Source organism: Neovison vison, chromosome 7 (assembly GCF_020171115.1).
Source record: "Neovison vison isolate M4711 chromosome 7, ASM_NN_V1, whole genome shotgun sequence".
Taxonomy (NCBI): domain Eukaryota; kingdom Metazoa; phylum Chordata; class Mammalia; order Carnivora; family Mustelidae; genus Neogale; species Neogale vison.
The window spans coordinates 27,733,999-27,751,319 of NC_058097.1; the positions used below are offsets into that span (position 1 = coordinate 27,733,999).

Genomic DNA, 17,321 nt, shown 5'->3' on the forward strand with positions numbered 1-17,321 from the left:
AAAGTATACACTTTGAGAAAGAAGCAAAGGTTTTTGAGCTGGCAACCAGAAACATGGACTTGCCAACTAAGATGGAGGAAGAAACAGGTGCATGGGAGGGAAAGAGCAGTGTTGTTTTGGATGTGATAACTCTACATCACGTGCCAAGGCCAGAAACCTGGGATTTATCCCTGGCTCTTGCCATTGCCTCCCCACCCCAACCTCCAGCCTCTGCACCTGACCCATCAAGTCAGATCACTTCTGTTTCTGGAAAGAAATCTATTTCTGGAGTCCATGGAGATGGCTCACGCCCTCCCCTGCATTTTCATTTTGCAGATAGAGTCATGTGACTGGTTCTGGCCAATGAATTGTGAGCAGAGGTGACACAGGGCACTCCCTGGCCAAGGCAGTAAAGAACCAATGTGCCTCCTTTGACTGTCTCTTTCCCTGACATGGTACCTTAGAGACCACGCGTTCCAGATGGCAGAGCTCCAGTGTGAGGGCTGCCCAACCCACACTGGACTTTTATGTGGGCAAGAAATAAACTATACATGTTTTGAGTGTAATTAACCACTGAGACTTCAGGTCTTTTCCTAATGCAATTTTACTTCTCTATTTCTCTCTGAGCACCCATCATCATTACTGCACTTAGTGGAATAGCCATCTAATTAGTGTCCCTGCTTCTACCCTTGCTTTCTCACATAGCAGCTTGAGAGATTGAAAGTTAGAGCTCTTTGGGGGTGCCTGAGTGACTCAGTCAATTAAGTGTCTGACTCTTGACTTCAGCTCAGATCATGATCTCAGGGTCCTGAGGTCAAGCCCCATGTTGGGCTCCACGCTCAGCATGGAGCCTGCTTAAGATTCTCTCTCTCCTTCTCCTTCTGCCTCTCCCTCTCTCCCCACCCCTGCATGTGTGTGCATGTTCTCTATCTCTCAAATAAATAAATGAATCATTTTTAAAAAATGGTCAGAGCTCCTTGATGGCATCCCATTATGGTCGCACTTGTCCTCTAGTCGATATGTGACTTCTATTGCAGGGCCTTTGCCCTCATTTCCTCTGCCTGGCTCACCCTGCCCCTGGCTCCTCACCCCTCAGGTCTCGCCTTCTCAGAGAGGCCTCCCTGATGACTCTACCTACAGCTGCCCACCGGTCCTCCCTGCTATTCTCTGTCTACTTCAAACACTAATAATCCATCCTTTAATGAACTAATTAACACATCTATTCTGTCTCTCCCACTTGATGTAAGCTCCAGAACAGGGACCTCTACTCACCACTGCACTGCCTGGGTCTGGTACGTGTTTGACCAGTGGTAAATGCTCCATCACCGCCCTGTGATTCAGCGTCAGAGATCAGAGGTGCCCGGGGCGAGGTCGCTGTCCTCCAGAATCTCATGGCTGAGTAAGGAAGCAGGTCACTAAGAACTCTGAGTGAGAGGCCAGGGTACAGTGTGTCACAGGATTGCAAAGAATAAGCTCCTAGCCCAGTCTGAAGAGAAGCTAGAAGGACTTCCTGGAAGAGGGGAGGCCTGAGGCAGGCCCTGAAGGACTGGGGGCTGCTGATCTGACACAGATGAAGAAAAGGGAATTTTAGGGGTTAGAGGGGGCATGTATGAGGGACCAGCAGGGTGGAATATGGCATGCTCAATCTGGAAATGGCCATAATGTGGACTATGAGTTGGAGCAGTAGGAAATGAGGGGGGAGACAGCAGGAGCTTGTTCATAAAAGGCCTGGTATGTCATGCTAAGGAGCTGGGACTTGACCTAGAAGCGGCAGGCAGTCACTGAGTGACTCCAAGTGTCTCATAGGCTTGGGCGAACTCATTTTAGGCATCATGGTGAGGTAGAGGACCTCTGGTTAAAGGCTTTGCTTTTGCTACCCACTGGCTTCATGGATTTCTCTTCCCTATGGCTGTCTGATCTTTTCTTTATGGGGTATCTACATTAGTGACTATGGTCTTTCTCCATTTCCAGGGCTAAGGGAATTTACAGACAGGATAAAGATATAGCCAGTGCTCCATCCTCCTCTAAAACCCTTAAATATTGCCAAATTATCCCACCAAATAACTTATTTAAAGATTTTATTTATTTATTTGAGAGACAGAGAGTACAAGTGGAGAAGAGAGGGAGAAGGAGACTTCTGGTGAGCAGGGAGCCCAATTCGGGCCTTGATGCCAGGACCCTGGGATCATGACCTGAGCCGAAGGCAGATGCTTAACCAATTGAACTACCCTGGCCCCCCTAAAAAAAATTTTTTTTTTAATCACTTTTACTCACACCAACAGAGTACCTGTTTTACTACATCTTTACCAATGCTGCCTATTCACAGTCTCTTACATTTTGGGGGACTGAGTGAGTTACAATGATTTCATTGTTATTTTAATTATATTCCTTGAGTTCTACCAAAATTAAATACCTTTGCTTATGTTTATTGACCATTTTTATTTCCTCTTCTGTGTATTGCTCATTCATATGTTTGTCCATTTTTCTTTTGGGTTCTTTGTCATTTTATTGATTGATAAGAGCTCTTTACATATTATGGGTGTTGTCTGTTATTTCTTGCAAACACTTTCTCTGAATTTTCTAATCTGGCATTATATTTTGCTCAGGAAGACTTTTCCCAACACATGAATTTGGAAAACTTCTTAAATCTATTTGCATAAGTTTTTTGGGTCTTCGTTTATTTGATTTTTATTTTGGTGTCTATTTAGTTCTCTACATTGGCTGGAATTCATGTTTGTTTATAGTGTGAGGAGGGAACTCTAATTTGAATAATTAGCCCCACTAAGTTTATCAAACATGACAAAGGATGAGGCCAGACAGGTGGCTATTGAGAATATTGCTAAGGTAGTATCTGGGAGTCCTGAGTTGGTCAGCCATTAGTCCTTTGGTTCCTGGATTATGGGGAGTTCTGACAGTGTCCTGGGAGAGGAGCTAGGATGACAGGGGACTCTTGGAGTGGGGTGCTGGTGTTTGAGATTGGGAAGTATTCCAATATTTTAACAACCCTTATGACTACTGGTGGTTATGGTGAAGTGGGCAGGGATCTGACCGTGAGGACGTAAAAGGCACCTACAAAGTTTTTCCTGTATCCTGACAATATTGGGGAGGCATTGCTAGGAATGAGGAGGGTGGATGACAAGACCACATTTTGTAGGATTGGGATCTGGATGAGGAAATTGAGGTGCTTGTCTTGGTTGAAGAATTTAACTGGGAGCCAAAAATCAGTGATTAAAATCAATAAGGAGCCCCTGAGTGGCTCAGTTGGTTAAGTGCCTGACTCTTGATTTCAGCGCAGGTCACGATCTTAGGGTCTTGGGATCAAGCCCTGCAATCAGACTCCATAGTCAACAGGGAATCTGCTTGAGATTCTACTCTCCCTCTGCTCCTCCCTCTGCTTGCTGGCTCTCTCTTTAAAAAGAGAATAAGTATTTTAATGCAGTATTTTAAATATTTTAAAGTAATGCAAAAAATCCACTATGAATGAAATATCAAATTTTTTAAAAAGATTTATTTATTTATTTATTTACTTACTTACTTACTTGAGAGAGAGAGAGGGAGATCATGTGTGCCCGTGCACACATGAGTAGGGGAAGGGGAAGAGGGAGAGGGAAAATCTCAAGCAGATTACCCACTGAGTGCTGAGAATGACTCCAGGCTCGATCCCAGGATGCTGAGATCATGACCTGACCAAAATCAAGAGTCAGACATTTAACTGACTGAGCCACCCAGGCATTCCATGCCACCATTGTTTTCATGACAACATCTAACCCTGTACTTGTAGGCCATGGCCTTATTTGCCTCAACCCAAACCCCATCCTCTCTGAGTCTGTCTTTGCATAAGTTTTTGATAGTTGCTCATCATGGATTTTTTTGCATTAATTTTACTTTTAAAAACCATTGCACAGAAATATTATTTATCTTGATTGCTGAGTAATTTGGGCATCTCCATAAATTTTGTACCTCACCCAGCTTACCCTCATCCTGGCCCTGGTTTTGGGGTGGTAACTCTGGCTGGTTAGGGTAGAGGCCCATGGGGCCAGCAGAGATGGAAAAGATCAGTGGAGGTGGGGCGCACGTGAGAGATGCTGCCAGATTGTGTGAACATGGGGCGGGAGGAGATGTGCAGGCAGGCCTGCTGCTCGCTCCCCCTTCAGAATATTCTGAGGAGGGGGCACGAGGGGGATGCTGTCAGCAGCCCATCTGCGCTGTATGCCTGCCAACCAGGCTTGTGAGCCAAGCGCCCACTTCCCTCAGCAAGGCTGCTGGGGAACCATTTTCTCAGAAAGTAAGAAGTACCTTATGGTTGGACTTGGCCTTGCCTTGGGGTCGATCCCAGGTGGTCCCCAGGAGATGATGGACCCGTATCTGCTTCCTTCCAGTTCTGCTCTGACTCACTCTCCTTCTCAATCACAGCACATGTGAGCCCTGGTCTCAGCTGTGACTTTTCTTAGGTGATCTGTGTAGAACCTTCCGCCCAGGGACCCTGAGACCTCATGGACACATGGACCAGCCTGTATCACTGACATCTCTGTGCCCACACAGTAAACATAACCTATGTCTGTGGTCCTGCAGGCTGTGCCTGGAAAGCAGACCTCAGAAATCCCTATGGAGCCTTGAGTACAGGGGCCTTCAAAGGTCATCCCGAGATGCAAGGTCAAAGTCAAGTAGGACCTTCGCATCTTGAGGCCATGTTTATCAAGATGGTGCAGGTCAGGGGAATGTTGTCTTCAGGCTCTAAACAAAGAAATAAGAGGAGACGGGGAAAAGCCAGACTCAGAAGTCAGCAGGCAGTTCTAGCTCTGCCTGCTGGGCCATGCACTCAGTATGATCGTAAACAAATCCCCAGTTCTCTGAGCCTCAGTTTCCCTATCTGTCATATTGAGAAATTAGGCTGGCAGAGTCCTATTGTTTCCAATACCTGAGTGTATACTAGGTACTATATGAGGAGCTCAAAAAGAGAAGTTATTGTCCAGTTCTTGAGGCTGAATTATTAAGCCGGCATATAAGCTCCTGCCACAGTGATGCCATGTGACAGAACAGCTCAGTCTTGGGGCCTTAGCACAGTGATCACTCATTCTCTTTTTCAGTCTCTCAGGTGAGCTGCTGCGCAGGTGGGCTAGGCTGGGCCCTAGGCTCTCGGCCGCAGACTTAGTACAAAATTGTTTCACATGTCTCTCATCCTCCGTGGGCCACCAGCCCTTGGGTACATGCTCAGGATATGTGCTTTGCTCCATGGGCACCATGGCACAAGACAGGAAACCAGAATGGGCAAGCAGCCTCTTGCTACTCACTTCATACTTCTGAATGTCTGTCGACCAAAGCAGCTCACATGACCAACCCCCAAATCATGAGGTGGGGGAATTCACTCCACCCACCAGCAGCTATGGCAAAGACGTGAACGTTTAACACTTAGGAGAGTGAAGAGTCAGGACCCACAATTCACCCTGCCACAGTTGAGGAAGACCAGAATAACCCAGAGAATTTGAGAAGGTGCTACATACCAGAGTATGGCCAGTTGACCTTTATGTGCCCCTTAGCAAATCGGCTTGGTGGCATTGGCATCTCTAGCCAGCTCAGACTTTAAGGACACCAGGTCAGGTGTGGGGTGATGAGACACTCGGAGGCTCCCATAAGGGAGAGAGCTTCAGCTTGTCAAGACCATCCCACTGTGTCTTCATTCCTCTGGCAGCCTTTGTATCACTATGTGGAGCTGGTAATGAAGCCCACTGTGAAGAGCAGAGCTGAACAGTATCAGGTCCTGATACATCAACAGAGCACCTAGATACAGCGTTGCCTGAACCCAGGCCTTCTCATCTACAAGACTCCTCCTTTGTCTTAAACCAATGTTTGAAGTGGGTTTTCTGTTCCTTGCAACAGCAGGAGCAGTCTTTGTTCAAAGCAAGAACTTAGCTACCCAGGGGGATCCCACGTGACAGAGAGGGGCAGGTACTGCCCAGGTGCAGTGTGGTATGGAGCCTCATCCCTCAAAGTGTGGTTCTTGGATCAGCAGCGTTAGCATCACTTAAGAGCTTGTTAGAGATGCAGAATCTTGGGCCTCTCCCCAGACCTGCAGCATCAAAATCTTCATTTTAATATCTTTTAACTAGAACCCCAGGTGATTCACGGGTGCATTAAAATCTGAGAAGCATTTGCACAGAGGAGCAGGACAAGCCTCTTGGCCTCCCTGGGCCCTCCTCTGTGGCTGGGTGCAGTTTAGCAACTGACTGGAGGTGTCCACCAGGATTCAGATCTTGGCTTTGCTCCTTGGATGTTGAGGGGCAACAAGCAGGCATATTTTAAATATCTCTGAGCCTCAGTTCCTTTTCTGGAAAAGGAATAATAACAGTCGCTACCTCCCAGGATTTTTGAAAGGTGTCCGTGCATTTAACTCACAGGAAGTACTGGGCACACTGCTAGGCAATGAAGAAGAGCTCAGAATGTGCTAGGTATGGTTATTTCCAGAGCTCTCCAGTGGATTTGCTTTATGTTCAACCCATCTAATAACTTTTGATGGTTGAACAGCAGATGGGAAAACATGTCTGGGACGTATAAACTGATTAAAAAGTAGTGATTTTTCTAAATCTTAAAAGAAGATAATTCACAAGTGCACCTGTACCTTTGGGCAAAGGTATGAGCCCGGTGAAGAAGTAAGAAGTCCCTGTGTGACTTCCAAGTTGCATAAACCTCAGAAGAGCTCCAAGTGACGCTCCCTGAAGACCTGACACAGCCCAGCCCTACTGCAAGGGAACACAGCGGATAGTGGCTGGAAGCTGGTGAAGGCCCGAAAGAGAGGAGGCCAGCTGCCTCCCAGGCTTCTGTGTATCTCTGTGATTAACACTGCCCAGCTGCTGTCTTGGTCTGTGGCCTGGGGCTTTTTGTTACTTGTTTCATGTGGGGTTGGGCGATGGGCCACCAGCCCACCTGAGACTGTGAGCTGAGAGAGAGATGGGGCAAAAAGAGACTCCAGCAGGGCAGTGCCCGGGATCCAGGATGAAATCTGCCACAATCTTGGAGAGGACACATGGATCTTCTGCTCAAAATAGCCCCGAGTATCTTCGATTCCACTCTGAGGATCCATCCCAGGGGAGATGGCTTTTGGGATCTGTTGGGGGTAGAGGGACCAGTCATAGTACTTAGAATTCACTAAGTACTCTCAGGGCTCCCAATCCGTGGGTACCTGTGATGAAGACATTAAGACTGAGATGTTGAGAAACTCTCCCAAAGCCAGCCTCAGGCACGGGGAGGCATTATTGATGATGAAGTGAATGGGCTAGAGATAAGGCAGAACTGGGCTCTGATCCCCTCCTCTTACCGTCTGTTTCATCACTTGCTCCATGAGATCATGGGTGAATCACTTCACTTCTTTGTGCATTCATTTCCCCATCAAAAAAGTAGGCATGAATATACCCATTTTACAGGCCTGATTTTAAACTCATCCATAGTAGCATAGTTGCAGAACACTGTGCGGTAGATGGGACAGAATAAGGAGGTAAAGTTGGTTAACAATGATTCAGAATCTGATGGTTTATGGGATTAGAACATGGGCCTGTCTGGTGAATTCAGGAAAGGCCTCTCTGAGCAGGTGTCACTTCAGCTGTGGCAAAAAGGAGGCAGCAGTATGGGAGAAAGAATTCATTATGGGAATTCATTGTCTTACTGTGGGAGAAACCAGGACAGTGAAGTTTGGAAGGGAAAGGGTGAATTTAGAGATCAGAGAAAGAGCCAATAACGGTCCTGAATCCCTGTGTAAGTGAATAAGTTGGACCAGTAGGGACCTCCAAGAAATCTAGCACATCTAGCCAGCAAGGTGAGGCCATGAGGAGGCTCATGGAGAGGGCTCTGGGTCTCTGTTGTCTCTGTGTGTCTGCCACTTCTCTGGGCACACAGCCACCCATCTGGAGGTGGGTCTGGGGTAGCTCTTGGTCAACTGTGGATCAGTAGTTAGAAAGATAAGCTAGACACAGAGCAGAGAAGAGTGAGGACAAGCTGCAAGGCTCCACAGAGCTCTATGTCTGCCCAGCAGGGTATGTGGCTGCCATGATCTTCCATGAACAATGACTGATCCTTCACTCCCTTCTCCCAGATCCTGTGCCAGCTCCCACTTTGGCCAACTTTGTCCCAGAACCATGCAATAGGGAGATTCTGGGAGATGTAGTTCCAGCTTATCCAAGTTGATAGGCCACTCCATTCCGATGCTGGTACACTAGCTACTAAGATAGAGAAAATGTGGAGAGGAACAAGTTTGGGACGGGAAATTTTAGGAGTTCTTTCCTGGGCGTGTTTAGTTGAAGATGCCTATTTAAGATGCCCTCAATGATCCCTGTGTCCTGCTGTTCACGCCCTGTGTGGTCTTTTCATCTTGAGGTGAGCTGGATTTAGTGACTCACTTCTGGCCAACAGAATAGGGCAAAGGTGGTGGAGTGTCACTTCTCAGATCAAGTTACAAAAAGACCACTGCTTCTGCATTGGGTCTTCTTCCTTGTGCCCTTGCTCACTGTCTCTGAAACAAGGCCGCTGCCATATTGTGAGTCTATGGAAAGACTCCCATGGAACAGCCATGGAAGTGAGTTTGGAAACAGACCCTCCTGCATCACACCTTCTGATGAGACTAGAGCCCCACCTGGCAGCTTGAGAACCTCAGCCAGAGGCCCTCAGGTAAATGGCATCCAGATCCGTCACTCGCAGAAACTGCAAGAGAACACATGTTTATTGTTTTAACTGCTGCATTTGTGGGTGTTATGCAGCCAAAGATAACTGTAGGCATCCAAAGTGGATATTTATGCTGGAAGCTTAAGGGAGAGGTCAAGGGTGGATGTGTTTGTTTAGAAACCATTTGTGTTTGATGGCATTTAGAGCCAAGGAGCTGAATCATGTTAGGTAGAAACAGCTGGAGAAGAGCTGAGTTCTGAGGAATGAGCCTTGGGGCTTCACACCATTCCACAGTCCCACCAAAGTGAGACATTCAGCAAAGCCAGCGGACAACCAAGTGGCTCAAGTGAAAGGAGGAAAAGCAGAAGGGTGCAGTGTCCAGAGTCAAGAGAAGGTCATGTGTCAAGGAGGAGGGGGCGCTCAGTGCTGCTGCAGGTCAGTCAAGTTGAAGACCTAAGAAACTGTCAAAGCTCATATGGATTTGGATGGTGACCTGGACAAGGCAGTTTGAGTGGAGTGGGAGGCCACGTGGAGGGGCCTGAGAAAGGTGTTGGGGGGGTATTCCGGGCCTGGCCAGGCAGCAGGGGGCCTGCCCAGAGAAATATGGACTTCCCTTTCCAAATCCACTGTAACTGTGTTGGCTTCCCTGTGTGGTTCTTGGCTTCAGGAGATGGTGGGCAGAAGGAGATGGCAAAGGTTGGGCAGAATGGAGGGTGGCCCTGAGGAACAGGAGCAAGTTTGGTGGCAGAGCCAGCGAGCTCAAGTGCAAGTGCTCATTCGTTTGGAGCATTTCTTTGTATAGTCTGAGCTAGAAATCCGAGGGAGAGCCAGTCACTTGACAAACCCATACCGTGTGCAGACTCTGCCAGGAGGGAGTGACCTGTCATTCGGTTAGACATTGTCCCAGGAGATATGTCCTGTGCTACAGGAGGGTAGGGGAAGGAGGACCTGGAGCATGCAGGGGGGATGGTGGGGGTAAGGGGACAGTGAATGAAGACTTCCTGGAGGAGGTGGCCCTAAGCGGAAGCTTAGAGACTACTCTTGAAGACTTTATACTTAAAGCCTGGGAAGATTATTCCAGGTCCCTTCTCTTGCCTCCCGTCCAACCTACCTGCTTGCCCTCTTTTTCCAGCTCATACCCTTGCCCCCCTCTCTCTCCTTCTCTCCCTCCTCCTTCCTTTGCCCATGATGAAAGGCTTTCGTGGCCTCTCAGCTGATGAATTATGCATGCCCTTCAGCGGGTGTGCCTGGGATCCAATTAGGGCCTTGGCCAGGTTGATAGCATAGATTAAAATGTAATTCATTGAGGTTGACATTTAAGCCCCAGTGTGAGTGGCAGGAAAGAGAAGCAGTGCTTCCCCAGAATCCTTGTGTTTTGGGGTGGGGGATGGGGAGGCACTCAGCTACCTGCACTTGCTTAACCAACGCAAGCTGAGTCTAGGCAGCCTGTGGGTTGGGCCTTCTGATGCACCACGGCACTGGGGAAGGGCGCAGGGCAGGCTTTGAGCCAAAATAAGCTTTTTTTTTTTTTTTTAATATGAGATTTACACAAGAGTTGCGATGATAGTACAGAGAGTTCCCATATATCCCTCGCTGTGTTCTCCCTAATGTTACCGTCTTATGTAACTGTGGTACAATGATTAACATGGATACGATACCATTAACTGAACTATGTTTCTTCAGATTTCCCCCGGTTTCCCTCTCACGTCCTTTTTCCGTTCTAGGATCCACTGCAGGATCCCACAGGTCAATGCAGGCTTCGGGGATTGCCTGTTAGCAGGGACAGGAGTCCCTCTCCACGTCCCAGGCCAGTAGTTCTCAAATCTCTGAGTCCAGGGAGTTAACTGGGATTTTGTTCAACAGGCACATTCTTGGGGCACCTGGGCAGCTCGGTTGGTTAACATCTGCCTTTGGCTCAGGTCACAACCCCAGGGTCTTGGGATCGAGCCGCACACGGGGCTTCCTGCTCAGTAGGGAGTTTGCTTCTCCCTCTCCCTCTGCCCTTCACCTCCTACTCGTTCTCGCTCTCTCTAGAGTTCTCTATTCTCTCTCTTTCAAACAAATAAAATCTTGAAACATAAGAAATTAAAAAATAAAAGGCACGCTTTCCCCTAGACTTTATGGTTTGTTAAAGCTTGCAGAGAACCCTGACATCTATATTTTTGAACAAGCATCCCAGACTAACAGAGGGTTCGGGCCTTGACCAGCACTCCAAGTAAAGTTGGGTTGGTTCCTGGCTCCTTGGGCAATGCAGGTGTCAACCTGCATATTTCCCTCACCCTCCGACTCAGCCCTAGAACAGAGCAGGGCCACCCCCATGCAGACCCTGGGGGGAGGAGGGCTAACATGCCAGCCAGGGCAAAACCCCAGGCAAGTCACAAGGGAGACGAGAGGAGAGTCTCAGATAGACAAGTTTTTCTCATTTAATCCACAACATAACTAACCCCTATAAGTAGACATTATTTTTCCTATTTTATAGATGAGGAAATCAAGCAACCATGATATGAAGTGTAAGGGTGCCAGATGTAGCATATAAAAATGCAGGAGACCCAGTTACATTTGAACCTCAGATATGTAATACTGGGTTTATACTTATATTTTTAAAAGTTGTAGTTCATCTGAAATTCAGATGTAACTGGGTCTCCTGTATTTTATCTTGCAGCCCTAATAAGTGCTAGCATTTGTAACCTTTGGTTACAGAGCTGGTTAGTGGGCATCAACTTGGGTCTGGCTTTAGTGTGTCTGCTTTTAGCCTGTGGTGCCCTGTGCTTACCTGTTTAGTACCCGCCTCACCTGTAGGACCACAAGCAACAGGACATGGGGACCATATGTATTTGTTCCCTGCTGTATGTCTAGGGCATGGCACGGTGTAGCGGTAGGTGCTTAATATTTACCGTATACATGAATGGGTCAATGCATGAACGAATAGAATCTCTACTCTCTTTGTACCAACAGAAGTGTGATTGCAGATAATGGTGATTGACAGAAAGCTAAGGTGGTGACGTGTCATGTGGTCAACTTGCTACGAGAAGTGCATGAGGGCCCTTGGGTGGCTCAGTCGGTTGAACGTCTGACTCTTGGTTTGGGCTTGGGTCATGATCTCAGGGTAATGGGATCGAACCCCACGTTGTGCTCAGTGCTCAACATAGAGTCTGCTGGTCCTTCTCCCTCTGCTCCTCTTCCTGCTCTCTGTCTCTAAAATGAATAAATAAAATCTTAAAAAGCAAACAAAAGAAGTACAAAAGAGGAGTTAGAGAGGGTCCAAGGCCTCATGTCCACACCGAGAGCCCCAGCCTTTGCACCCTGAACAAGGACAAAGAGCTGAGTCTTCTCATCTCCAGCTCTCAGGGCCTCTGCTTTCCCAACGGGGAAATGAGATTGGGTCCCTTCCAGGTCTAGGCTTCTGTGATTCTATGATTTTTCCTTCCTAACCCCACCCTCCTGTGTAGATTAAAAAAAAAAAAAATGTGGCCAGATAAGAGGATGTGCTGCCGACTATATTTAATTCCCAGCTCATTAGTTCTTCTCTCTCCTCTTCTTCCTCTCCTTCCTCCGCCTCCACGACAATTTTTCTAAGCCCCCCACAGTGATGGTCTTGGATGCCTTTCCTCGAATGCTCCCTTCCACCCCATCAGATGAAATCAAGCCCAGAGAGACCCGGCACAGCACAGTTCCTCACATTCAAGGAAGACATTGGGAGCGCATTGTATCTTTTAAAATAGACCCGTTGTCGTTGGCATGTATTTTTAGCTGTGGGAGAGATTGGCATGCTCTCAGTGCCACCATCTGCCAAAGGCAGTTGCTAGGCAACTGACACTGACGACAGCAAGGGGATGACTTCATGGAGGATCTGGGGGCCTTGGTGGCACCATCCCTCTCCACTAATTCCTGCCTGCAAACAGCCAGGCCCAAGGGAATAAGCCCTCCTTACCTTCTGGGAGAAGCCAGGGAGCTGGTTCAAGGTCTGTGGGCTGAACGCAGGGGCTGCTACACAGGTAACATAGACCCTGGGCCATCCCTGGCACCTTGACTAGTAGATTTGCTGTTTAGAAATTTAGATGCTATTGTGATTTCGGGCTGTGAGTCCAGAGGATGTATATCTCTCTTCCCAGCAGCCCCATAGGCACCAGTCTGAGTCAGAACAAAAGCTGTTTGGAGGCTGTCAGCCCAGAGAAGGAGCCATGGACCAAGTCGCCAACCGGTGGCCAAGCAGCCCCAGGTTTTTGCTCTCTGGGTGATTTGGGTTGAGTCCCTGCCCTTCTCTGGCTCCCAATTTTGTTATACTCAAAGCATGGATATTGAACCAGATTATAAGTCACATCTAGGGATAAAAAGCAGAACCACCACAGAGGAGAAAAACCCATGGGCCAGACATGCATTTGGAATCCGACTCTGCCCCTTATGGCTCATGTATGACTTAGGGAAGATGCTGAACATCTCAGTCCCGTCTCAGTCGGCAAACCGCAGCAGTAATGGTCTCTTCCTGTGTTGTGGGCATCCAGCAAGGCAGGACCTGGAAGGTGTGTCACAGGGCACCTCACTCTGGGGCCCGGTAAATGGGGAGGGCAATTCCATTTCTGCAGCATCCATCACCATAATTTCCCTTCATCTGTATTACTACTTCCTGCTGGGCATGTTTCCAGCCTCCCTTGCAGCTAAGTTCTCCACAAGGACACATGAAAGCAAGGGATGGCTGCAGTTCCTGCCTCACTCCCTTTGAAGATGTCCTTCTTCCTTTCCTTTCTGGAGGCCAGGGCATGAACAGGAGCAGGATGAGCTGCTTGGGGTAGGGGAGCCAGGCAGGGCGATAAAATGAAGGGAACCTGGGTCCCCGTTCTAAGAAGAGGACTGCATGCATGTGGCTTGCTGGGGGGAGGGCAAGAGCGCTGGCAGGTGAGTGTGGTGGGGCGATGACCAAAGGAAGGAAAGGCAGCCAGTAAAGCCCAGCCACCACAGCAGCTGGTAAGAGCTTAATTCCATGGAGAAGAACAGAGCAGAGCGTGAGCTTCAGAGCTAGCCTAGGTTGAGGGACCATACCCATGGGTCCCTGCGGACTGCCAGTTCCCAGACATTCCAGTCCTCCTTGTGCTCGTGGACAGAGTGGCCACCAGCAGCCCTAGGGTGGCCCTCCGCCAGAGGCGCAGGTGTTGGCCATCGGAAGCCAAGCCGTGTGCACGCACATGGTGAGGGTGTCCGAGTGGATGTGTGCACGGCAATCACAGCAGCCACGGTTCTGCACAAAGAAATGAACTCCTGTGTTCGTCAGGCCCTACGCTGAGGCTTTTTTATTTTTATTTTTATTTTTTTTGCAGCTCAACTTTTACCTTAACCAATTCAATTTCCAAATGCTATGCATATTCAGAAGTCTCGGTTTTATGTAATCCCTCCAAGCTCCTAGACTCCAGGTGACGTTCGTGGAGGTGACGTCATGGTTGGGAAAGCAAGGTTAATGCTAAGGAGCAGAAGCGTCTCAAAGAGAGCAGGCGTCACATGGTCCTGCTGGGGCTTGGAGAATAAATGACGTAGGCCCTTAGAGAAGGGCAGGTGAGTGTAGACCAGAGCTGAGCTTTATCTGCTGGGGAGGACTGGGAGGAATGGGGTAGAGGATGTCCCTGCTGAGCCACGGGCAACTGCCCTGCAAGGTTCGGGGCAGAGAGGTACCTGGCTCCTAGTAGTCTCTGGCCCCTGGATGCTGGGTTTTGCTGCCTGTGCACGTAAGGAGTGGGCTTCGGGATGCTTCTCAGTGGGGGAGACTCGGTGGACTGAGTCCAGCCACAGGGCGCATTGCCCTTGTTCCCTGTGTTCTGAGGTGGGGACACTGGGGGCCCTCATTGCACCCTTGAAGCCACTGATGTCTAAGTAATATGTCAGGGTTTCCCGAGGCTCAGCATCCTGGAAGCAGTGGTGAGTGTCCTGGAGTGCCCTGGGGCTAGATGACTGGCCAGGGCTGGTGCTCAGGTTGGCAATGCCTCCAACAGTTTCAGGAAGGCAGAGCTGGTCCCACATCTGGATGAGCCTCCACATTTTAAGGATAATCGCACTGAACCCAGAGAAGGGAATGAACTCCCAAGGTCAGCAGAGGAACCTGAATCGAGATTTCTTCACTTCCTGGGAGGCTGGTGCAGCTGACATGGAAATTAGCTGGGCTGCCAGCCTCACATCTGCTACCAGCCACCTCAGGCCATTTGCTCCACCTTTAGGCCCCTTTTATTGATTCATGGAAGCTCAGAACTAGAACAGAACTCAAGAAATAATCAGATTGGTTCCTCTGGCTCCAGGCATGTGGGCATCCTCAGCCCATGCCTGCTGGCTTGAGGTGGCCTTTCCCTGTCCTTCAGATACCCAAAGTTGTTCTCTGCCACCTCTACCACACTGGTTGGCCAGTTATTCCTGGTGTCCAACTGCATTCATTGTTGCTTTACTTTTGGTTTTATTTTAACTTCTAGGCATAGGTTGGTTTTGGTGATGATTGTGAGGAGTTGGCTAAAATAATTAAATTGACATCGGCCTCATTCTCTATATTATTTCTATGGGAAAGGGGGCTTAAAAGCTCCAGCTTTTAAGGGAAAGGGCAAGGGAAAGCTCCAGCCCTCCACGCCTACCCTCATGGACTGAGGACAAATAGGAAAGAATGTGGCTGTCCACCCAAGTTCTCTGGGACTCAGTCACCCCCAAGACTGGGAGGAAGGGTGGAGGGCAGTGTCTCTCAGAGGCCAGTGGGCTGTACAGCCTTGACTCCAACCCAGGTAACTAAAAATCACCCTTGCCACCTTCTTGCTAATCCCATCACTTCTCTCCACAACTCGTGTCTACAAACCTAGAGCATTTCTCCTCTGTTCCACATTTTCTTTGTATCCTGTTCTCTTTGGGAATATATGAGCAGCTTTCTTTGTTCTCTTTGGGAAATACGTATGGAATGGAGATAAAAGAAGAATGGCTGCAGCCTTAAGCATAGAGGGGAGAAGGGGGGTCCATGTGTAGCTAGTGCTAATTCCCTGTGTCCAGTGCAAGTGAAGAAGTAGAGAGGCCTCCGTGAGGCACCCCATCTCTGGAGAATCAGACCTATGGGTCAAGGTATTTATGCCAATACAAGACGTAAGATGGACTAAACTAGGGGGCTGGGGAGGGGTAGAGGCCCATCTGAATATCCTAGAAGCAAGAAAATAAAGCTTAGTGGGGACTATAGGAGCTAGAGAGGGCACCATGAACAAGTAGTGTTCATGGGATGCTGACCCATAGGATTCAGGTAGGATGAACCAAAAAGACCAGGAATAAGAAGCTCGAGTGTTCAGGGGGAACAGGGAAGAAAGCAGAGACCCTGTGCTATGAAGAAGTAGAAACAGAGCAGGAGAGTTAAGCTAATTCCAGGGGTGCATGGGAGCCTGCTGAAGGAGGGAGCAAATTAGCAAAGAAGCAGGCAGGGTAAGGGAGGGAGAGGCCAGTTATCCAATTCCAAGCCCAGACAGGAGACCGTTTGGTCAGGACCAGATCTGTTCGATGGCCTGGAACATCTTCATGGGCTGGGAATATCCATGTCCATGCCCCAGGAGCTTTCTGGGGTGAGTGGAATGGAGGAACAGAGTGAGTAGGGCAGCAGGAAGGAAGATGGACAGCTCCTTGTGGATTATGATGTGTCTCAAATCCTAGCAGGCCTGGAGATGTCCTCACAAGTCCCACGCAGCATGTACATGAGGGGCAGTGACAGGGCATAGGGTGGCAAGGGGGCCTTGTCCTGCCAAGCTGAGCTCATTTCTCTCCACCCTGCCCCAAGAACCCCTGAGATGAGGGAGTTGGCCTTGCCATATCCAGGAGGAGTATCTTCAGGGGAGGCCTGAGAGTAACAGATGTGGAATCATTTTATGCTGAGTCGAAAACTCTTCTGTCTGCTGTACTTTCATTCTGGAACAGGAGAATGAAATTCTCCATTCCTTCCCATAGCATTTGAAGCTCTCAATACCTTGGCTCTGGCCTCATTTTACTGTCCCATCATCACCATTAACATCATCACATTAATATAAACATCATCATGTTAATAACAAAATTAAAACTAACTAGCTTTTATTGGGTATCTACATATGCCGGGAACTTTTTAAAGCATTAAACATAGTGTTACATTTCATCTTTATGACAACCCAGTGGGTAGGAACTAGTGTCTCCATCTCACAAATGGCAAAAGAGACAGCAAAGTCACAGAGAAAGGAACTGGCCCAAGGTCTCTAAGCCAGCCTGTGGCAGGACTTTGGCTATATCAGACCCCAGAACTTCTTGTGTGTCATGCACACTCATGCCCCCAGCCTTTCCGGTTGTCCCCACCCTCCCCGACTCCTGGACTGCCTTCCCACGTCTCATCCACCTGATGGACAGCCACACAAAACCTAGCCTGCAAGACCTAGTTGAAAAGTCGGCTCTTCTGCAGTCTTCCCCAGCCCTCTGGGGCACAACTTTCTCTAAGCTCTCCCAGCGCACCCTGATTATAGTGTCGATCACATCATGCTGCTGGGTTTTGTTCCTGGGCTTGTTATTTCCCTCAGAGGAAGAAACCACACTTTGTATTTTTGCATTTTGTAAGTAAACATTTCATTGACATATAAAGGAACTGCAATTTTGCTTAAGTTCATGCCTTCCCTCTCCCTTTCCTGCCAAGGTCTGGTGTCGAGCCGGGCTGCAATAAATATTCATTGAATGGAGATGTC

General features: G+C 48.6%; 1 protein-coding gene across 2 annotated transcripts in view; it reads left to right on the plus strand.

Annotated features, from left to right (window-relative positions):
- The window catches only part of CES5A (carboxylesterase 5A), a 95,254-nt gene that overhangs the window by 14,621 nt on the left and 63,312 nt on the right, over positions 1-17,321 (plus strand). The window lies entirely within an intron of this gene.